The sequence below is a fragment of the Pollicipes pollicipes genome, unplaced genomic scaffold, assembly GCF_011947565.3.
Source record: "Pollicipes pollicipes isolate AB1234 unplaced genomic scaffold, Ppol_2.1 Scaffold_3087;HRSCAF=3621_pilon_pilon_pilon, whole genome shotgun sequence".
Classification (NCBI taxonomy): domain Eukaryota; kingdom Metazoa; phylum Arthropoda; class Thecostraca; order Pollicipedomorpha; family Pollicipedidae; genus Pollicipes; species Pollicipes pollicipes.
The window spans coordinates 5,979,215-5,987,946 of record NW_023596225.1 but is presented as its reverse complement, the minus strand read 5'-3'; positions in this window follow the sequence as shown (position 1 = coordinate 5,987,946).

Sequence of the window (8,732 nt, the reverse complement as noted above, 5' to 3'; positions counted from 1 at the left end):
TGGTAATGTTGCATAGCCACCTCAGCTATGGTTATGCGGCGAATAAGCTTGTCACTGTTAGGGATAACATGCGCTAACTTGTCTTTCACTCGCCTTGTATTCTCAAAAGTTGTCGCATACTGCGGGCAATTAATCTGTATCGAGATCCAGGCGTTACCATCCGAAAAAATTGTCAAACATTTGCAGACTGGCTTAACGTAGGATGGAATTAGCACGACAAAAACGTAAGGTATCTATAGGATACTATTTGGCACGAAATTAACATCATGTTAATAGTGATGTATTTACGTATCTCCTGCTTAGCATACCAACAGTTTAGATGATTGTTCTGTATTTATTTGCCGTAGTATTCCCTTGTTGCTCATAGGTTATGAGGGGACTCAGAAGAGCGTGGTGAGGAGAGGGGGGGGGGGGCTGAAGTTAGCAATAGGCGGGGGGCTCAGGTCCCCCGAAAGTATGAAAGTGGCTCTCCTGTACGCACCTTAGATTTTACAGGAATTTCGCACAATGGTACTCGAGATGCTGTTGTCTTTTTAATAAAATATACTGCGAATCCATTTTCCGCCTGAAACCTATTGCTTGCCTCGACACCTTGGGGACGGCATACCTGCTGCGGGTGTGGTCAGAGCGCTGTAGACCGCACGCGTGGGATTCTCACCCAATGTAGCTGTAGGCACATTCCCTGCCCTCTTGTCCGGACCGAACTGGGAGTGTTTCATCCCAACCCAGATTTTGTCATTTGAAAAACTCGTCACACGTTTGCAGACTGGCCTAATATATGAACGAGTTAGCTGTCCGCACCGTGTTTTCACAGAAATCTCACATTATAAGGATTGAAATAATGTGGACTTTTTGGAAAAATCTTGTTCAGCAAAATGAGTCGCACGTGCGTGATTCTGAACTAACGTGGCTGTGGGCACATTCCCTGCCCTCTTGTTTGGGACCGTTGCTGGACCGTTAGTCGGCCGGCCCGGGCCGGCAGCGCCCTATCTAGCCGGCCCCCTCCTGTCCCCCGGCGGCGCGCCAGACGGGGAAACACTTCCAGGAACGGGAACAAAACAGCGCTCACCGCTCGGCGCAAACATGGGGCGCCTCAGGCCGGGGGGCCGCGGCCGGCCCGGCCCGGTGCGCGCTGGCCGGCCGGACTCGGGGCCTGAAATGGAGGTGACGAGAGGTGTGCCAGACAGGCCCGCCGGCGGCCAGGTCGGGACGGACCCAGGCCCAACAACAGGCAGCACGCGTGAGCAAGGTCAATTGAAAACGGGTGTAACGCGAGCGGTTAGCTGATGCACTTAACCAGAGCTTTCTAGTTTATGATAAATGCGGCGAACGGCTTTCGGTCCAGTATGCACCGGTCTCTTGCCGTGAATACGATGCAGTGAGAATTGCAGCGAATCTTTCCGGCAGCTACTCCTGTGCAGCTGGCTGCAGAAGCTCCATGCTGCGATTGCAACGTCGCATGACATTTTAGCAAGCATTGATTGTCATGCGATTCACGGATGTCCAGCATCATTGCCGACGACATAGCTCCATGCATCTGCAGCTGCATTCGTACATGAAGGTGCTTGATTTGATCGCAATTTTCACTTCGTTTTAGATTGACGTGACGAGAGGATTTCGAAACATTTGACCAAAAGCATTAACTGTTTCTTGGGGGCGCAAAACGATCAACGCAGTTGACGCGCTCCTAAGCCATAAATGCCGCGCGATTGATACAAATGGGTGTGGTCATAGAATTTCGGGGATGACGCTTGGTCTTAATGCCCCCGATATTTATTGATTTCTCTGATTTTAAAGCAACATTTACAGACCATGTTTGAGGCAATAACCTGTCAACCTGCCGAGCGCGCACCCAGACGGGCTATTGAGGCAGGCAGCGCAGCTCCAGGTGAGTGGTTGTCATGAGGTGCGTTCGGGACTACAAACACGTAGTTGCCTTCAGTCGCATCAAAACTCCGTGTGCTTTGACCTGAGGACCTGCTTTTCATTTTGAGAATACTTTCCTTTGCTTCTGTTATTTGATTTAAAACCATCGGAGCGAGCAAAATCACGTGCCACTTATAGATTGATTGACGACGATCCAGAAACCCATGCTTCCTGTTTTCGATTCAGGATGACCGTGAGTGGGCTGCCCACGAAGTTCACACATCATCGTTCAATTCATCGATGAAAACACAGTCAAAACAAGAAAAACCAAAAATTTTGGATAAAAGTCTCGCGATTTGCTCAGTTATTTCATTTCGCGTAACTGGGGCACTATCACCAATACTGCTACCTTTGTGAAGGACGTGAGAGCGCTCCTGGTTTTTTCACCGGCCGCTCCAAGATCCAGCCTCTCTCAATGTCACGCATTATTTAGCACGAAGACAAAATCCTACGTTTTAACTTCTCAGGCCAGCTGTATAATGCAAAATATGTTAGGTACTTTGCAATTTCGCGTGGTGTATGTACAAACCACTAAACACTACTTTCCGCAGATTTTGCGTCATCAATGATTTAAACACTAAACACATAAAATGACCTGTTTAAAGGGAATGTCTCACAGTTTAAGATATTAAAACGTGCATCAGATACGATGAAAGAAGCTCACTTATAACTATTGGCATACTTTTAAGAAGAAAAGACTGCTCTAGACAACGCAAGCTCTCTATGAAGTAAATATGCTTCTCGATAGGTCATTGATTGTGTAAGCGTACCTTGCACATTGATTGAGAGCCAGTAGCTTTAGTAGCCAGCAGCAGCCAGTAGCGTAGTCTTATTCCTCGGAAAGGCCAGGAGAATGGAGATATGGTTAGGTTGATATTTCGACAACATGCCTTCCTCGAAACAATAGCAGAAGTGCTATCGTTTCTATTTCATTTTCACTTCTGCTATTGTTTCGAGAAAGGCATGTTGCCGAAGTATCAACCTAACTATATCTCCATTCTTCTGTTTTTTTTCCGAGGAATAAGGCTAATACTACTGTCTGATTTGTTCGAATAATGTTTCTCGCTAATTCACTGAACAACTTGATTGAGAGCCAATTGACTGCCGGTTGATCTGCGAATGGTACTCACGAACACCAGGTATGAATGGCTCGATCATTATATTTAGCTTGGCCTTAATCGCTGCATGGCTTGTGGCATGACAGAAATTGAGTGGCGAATCTATAACGTTATGAACGCTACAGCAACCTTGGAATACTCTCCTCGAATGTCTCACCATCTACGCGGGTGTGCAGCTCAGAAGCTAGAGGGGTTTAGTTCTTAGGAAGGGACGGTTGTTAACTGCACCGATATAATCCTTCTGACGACTATTTCAACCCAAAACGGCATAGAAATGTGGAACACTCCCTCTAAATCCCTAACTCATGGGCTGTGACTGTTGTTTCCTGTGCATATTTGCGTATATCTCTGTATGCTATGTGTTTTTTCTGGTACGGCTGGGCACCGAGTAACAACCGCGTGGATACGCCTTAAATAACATAAATGTGATGTGGTGCAAATACGGAAGCATGTATGCTACATATGATTGATGCTGCTCGTTCGTTAGTTCACATTCGTGTACGCAGTTATCGGTGAGTTACATTAGATACACGGCACGGAGGCTAACACCACCGAGGCTCACCTCGCATTCCACATTATGAGTGTCAGATTTGTTAATGGAGTGATGACATGGCTGTGGTTTCCAGGAACGCGCCACCGGCCACAGTTCACAGAATGGATGGGAGTTCCATGGGGTGAGCATGCCGTCCCGGTCCTTTTTGGTGTTGATCCGAGGCTTGAGGATTCAGATCATGATGGCTCCCGTGATTTTAGTTTTCGACGGTCGCTTTCTTAACCAAGGATGGTTGCGTTCTTTGTCTTATCAATCCGGGTAAGTGCACGTTTATGAGCTTCCTTTGTGTGTTACACACACCCACACCCACACCCATATATATATATATATATATATATATATATATATATATATATATATATATATATATATATATAGACCATTAAAACAACAGCATGTGCGCTTTTTATAATCTCCGGTTAATTTGTTTAATCTTTCGGACGGTGCTTTTGCATTGTCTAGTAAATTAAAAAGGAACTCACCGACAGAAATTTGTCATCTTCTGACATCTGATCAGTTTAACATTTCGGATGCATCCTATGCCCATTCTTCAAAGCAATAGCTAGGCCTTAATCTCCTGTCGGCAGCTGACATTAAATGCAGGGCATAAAACACGAATACACAAACACCAAACCAACTTCTCATAAGGTTACAGTCATGGCCCGGCAAAAACAAGGCATCATTTACATCACTTACCGTGACCGCTGCAATCAACACAACAAATCACAACACTGCATGCCGATGACGCAATCCCGGAGTGGTTTTATCAATGGCAAACTCAAAAGTTTGATAAACTTGCTTCGTTAGCACTGTTGTGTGCTCATAAATGAGTAAAACGTGCAGAATATTGGGCTATCTTGTGTCGTTTGCGGTATTGGCGGTGCAGCGCAAGACAGGACACTGCCACTGTGACCGCCGCCCCGATCCTTCTCCCCCTGTACGCCCCCAGTCCGTCCCGACCTCGCGCCGGTCGCATGACCCACCGCCGCCGGCTACGGGCGGATGCCCGCTGATCCAGGGTCATGCGGCGGCCGAGCGCGCCAGGTCTGAGCGCGCCAGACGCGCGTACACGGGTCTCATGGTGAGCTTCTGCCAGACGACGTGAAAAGTAACGCCCAAAAGATATAAAATTCATCCGGCAATTATCAAAAGCATGAAATGCCCATGCACACAGACACACACACACACACACACACACCCGCGCGCGCGCGCGCGCGCACGCACGCACGCACGCACGCACGCACGCACGCACGCACGCACGCACACACACACACACACACACACACACACACACACACACACACACACACACACACACACACACACACACACACACACACACACACACACACACACACACACACACACACACACACACACACACGCAAGCACGCACGCACACATGCATATATATATATATATATATATATATATATATATATATATATATATATGTATATATATATATATATATATATATATATATATATATATATATATATATATATGCATTTATGTATGGCCTGTCTACCTATGACCAAACACACAATATGTTACGCGTGGAAGAGAAGGGTTTTTTTTAAAGCGTAGCCGAAGCATAGCAACGGGCAAAGAGAGGCAGGGTAGGCAGCGTAACGTTACGCTCGAATATGGTGGCCAAACATGGATGTATTCTTAAAAGTGTTTTAAAAACTTAAGGCCGGATATCGTTGGCTTGATCTCACGACAAGTAGCCCGTTTGTTGTTTTTTCACGAAAATTCGTTATTCATTTTCACGACCAGCCTTAGACCGTTGATTGTTCCCGCAATAAATGGAATGATACACAAGTGTGAAACAAATAAAAAACGTCAATTCACCATATTTTCCTAGGCAAAGTATATTTGTGCAGGGTTGAAAAAGTGCCTTTCTGTCGCCGACGAAATTTGGAACCATCTGAATTGTCACGTGGAGTCAAATCTTCCAGAAACCGTTACAATATACTTCTAAATGCAACAAACCACAAAAAGCAAACAAATCAAATGCAATGCGGCATAATCGTCAAACATTTTCGTTTCGGGAGTTCATTCGCGCTTAAGTCTCATTTGCTGGCCATCAAACACTGAATGGGGGTTGAGACTAGTCTAACAGAATCATCAGATAGAGGCATACTTAACATAACCAGCTTAAAGGCATGCAATTTGCTGTTCAGTTAGGGGGGGGGGGAAAGGAGGGATTGTGCCTTCTAACCATGAATGCAGCTTCTTATTTTTGGCTACAATTTTTATTAATCATTTTTCATTTATCATAATTTGGGATTCAGCCCCTAAAAAATAACTTGGAGAAACTACATCCCTGCTTCAAGTGTGAAAGATTGCCCCAGATCTGGGAAAAACTGCTTTAAGTGCATTTCGGAGACAGGTTCAGCCATTTTTTTCTTTCTGCGATCCCTTTCCGTTCCCTTCCATCCCTCACCCTACGTATTTGAGAAAACTGCATCCCTGTGGTCTTTCATTTACCGATAACGTGGTTCTCAAGCACCTGAAACAATATCACTTTTGTTTTTATGACGTCATCGTATAATCAGTTGAAAGCATTGGCGACCTTCATTGTCTTAGCATAGTCACTGCCTGTGCAGAACTCGCTGTTCGTAACATGATTCCAATTATGTGAAGCAAAACTGATATATTTTTGGCATCAACAGATGCAAACAATATTTTTGAACACCTCTAGCACCTTCATTTAGCTTTGTATGCAATGTGATGGCAACTAAAAGCATTTTATTTTAAGCCTGCAAATAGATCAGTGTGCTAAGTCTGAGATGCAACGGGCAATGTGAGAGGCCTACAGCATTGATGTTCAGCCTCTCACCTCAAAGACGCTGTTCCTGTCAGTGGCATGAAGCCCCGGATGAATCCTTGATGTGAGCCGCTCCAACGACCTCCTTTTACCTTTGAAGCTACAGCTCAGGTGTCCACAAACAACGATCTTTGATCGGCAGGGCTTTTCAACGCTACTACCACTTTTAAAAACTGACGGTTAGCTACGTCCTTCCAGCCAGTCAGCTTCTCACGACATTAGGAGTAGGAACGTTCGAAAAGTGGGGGGCCAAGCTCAGGGCGAACTTTTGGTACTTTTCTGTGAAGCCAGCCCAATGACCGAGAGGGGGGGGGGGGGTAGGAGGGTAGAGATGGAGGCCGTTATGACTCTTTATTCAAATATCATGGCTGCTATGCTACATATGCATCTATAACTGTTTTTCACTGCAGTACAATGTTACATATTCGACTCATCTGTCATTCGGCAAATGAGGTTATCAAGCTTCCCAAGATTATTCGTCCATTTTGACTTTGCCTTTCCTGGGGAGACGAAATTTCACAAGCGGATAGGCATTTTGGGTCATTAAGAATGCATCTACCTCTACAGGGTAGACAATGCTATACCGTCTAGACAAAGGCTGGTGAGAATTTTGAAAGTGAGTCGATGGCCCATGGTGCGACAGCTCTTCATGCACCTTCATTGAGCTGGCGGCTTTTGAAGAGATGACTTGTCGCGGCATTTCGGGAGGAAAAAAATTCGGAAGCTTGAAACTGCCAAAACAATGTGACAAAACCCATAAAGCTGAGGTTTCTCTTTTAAAAGCCAAGCCACGAAATAAAAGCCCTTCTCTGACACATTCCTTATCTGGGCCCTGCTCCCATCCGCCGCCAGCGGACGCTGCCCTGGCCCGGCTGTCTCCCGCATGACTGACTGCGAACTGATCGTATGGCTGCTTTGTTGCACATTTCTGGATCAGCATTGTTGTTAATTGGTATATAAAACATATGCCTGCAATGCGTGAACACCTGCGACAGTATCTTCTTCCGGATCATCTTCCCCTACACCACACCAGCGCAGGAAAATGCCTCTGGGAAGCTGCCTGTCTTAGGTATAAATTGGCCCAACGGACATTTAAGTGCCCATCATTCAACGTAGACGACTTGATCTGCTCTTCTGTGAGGCAGGGGCATAGCCAGAGCCTTGCCAGGGGAAACAAAAGGTGGACAAAATATGGTGACATCCTATGGTGACACCCCCCCCCAAAAAAAATCCCCGGATATGGCCTACTTGTTAACAAGTGACGCGGCTTTCTTCGTTTTGTTGCAATTTTTACCTTGTAACCAGAGCAGAGACCAGAGGCGAACGTGAGATCAATTCTGTTTGTATTTTAAAGTCAGTAAAATGCAGAAATCAGAAATTTAATGGTCAGTCAGAATCGATTAGTGATGCAATTTATATAACATGGTTTTTTAACATGCACGCCCACAAATCTTAGCAACAAAAAACCTTGACAGCAGGTGTCGCAGTCTCCGCAATCCGTGGTGCGTTAGCCCGATGGCTCACTTCTAGCCGTGGCGCACCGGTGGATGAAAATGGGGACGCTCCTGAAATAGTTATCTTTAAACACTTGAATCGATTTGTGATACAAGCTATGCGACGTAATTTTAAGCATGCGCACTCGCGAATCTTAGCAACAAAAACCTTGACACCAGGCGTTGCAGTCTCTGTAAGGCCGCGCAGCGTCGGTCCAGCAACTTATACTGAGCCGTGGTCAACGGGTGGACGAAAATGATAACGCTTCTGAAAAAAAAATACCTTTGAACGCTTCAGGACATCAAATCCTACATCTAGAAGGCAGTCTGGGCGCATATTTCACGTATTAGATTTTTAGACTGGTGATAAGAACGGATTGGCCCTTAAAGCACCACAAAGTGGTGCTGGAATCTGGTGATGGAACTGGAAGAGTACAGATAGAATCTCTATTTTTGTGTTTCTGTGACTATCAATCTGTCCGGAAGACAGAGTAACACGGCGCCCGCCGTCTGGTGGCACTTGCAGTGGCCGACGCCGTTCAGTTTTACGGAAGCTGCAACCCAGGCCAACGCTCTCGAACTTGCGGGCAGGCATGTTCAAGCCTTTTGATGTAATTTGTTTCACCAATCCATTCTGAAAAAGGAACGCTCTCAGGTAAACATGGGATAACATTGCTCGGTTGTTTATCTCATTTCGACTCAATCTATTCAACAGTAATGAGGCACCCACTTTGCTCAACAAGAATGAAACCCCGTGTTTCCCTCCGGGCAAGGGCCCCCTGGGTAGAACACCAGGAGCACATTGC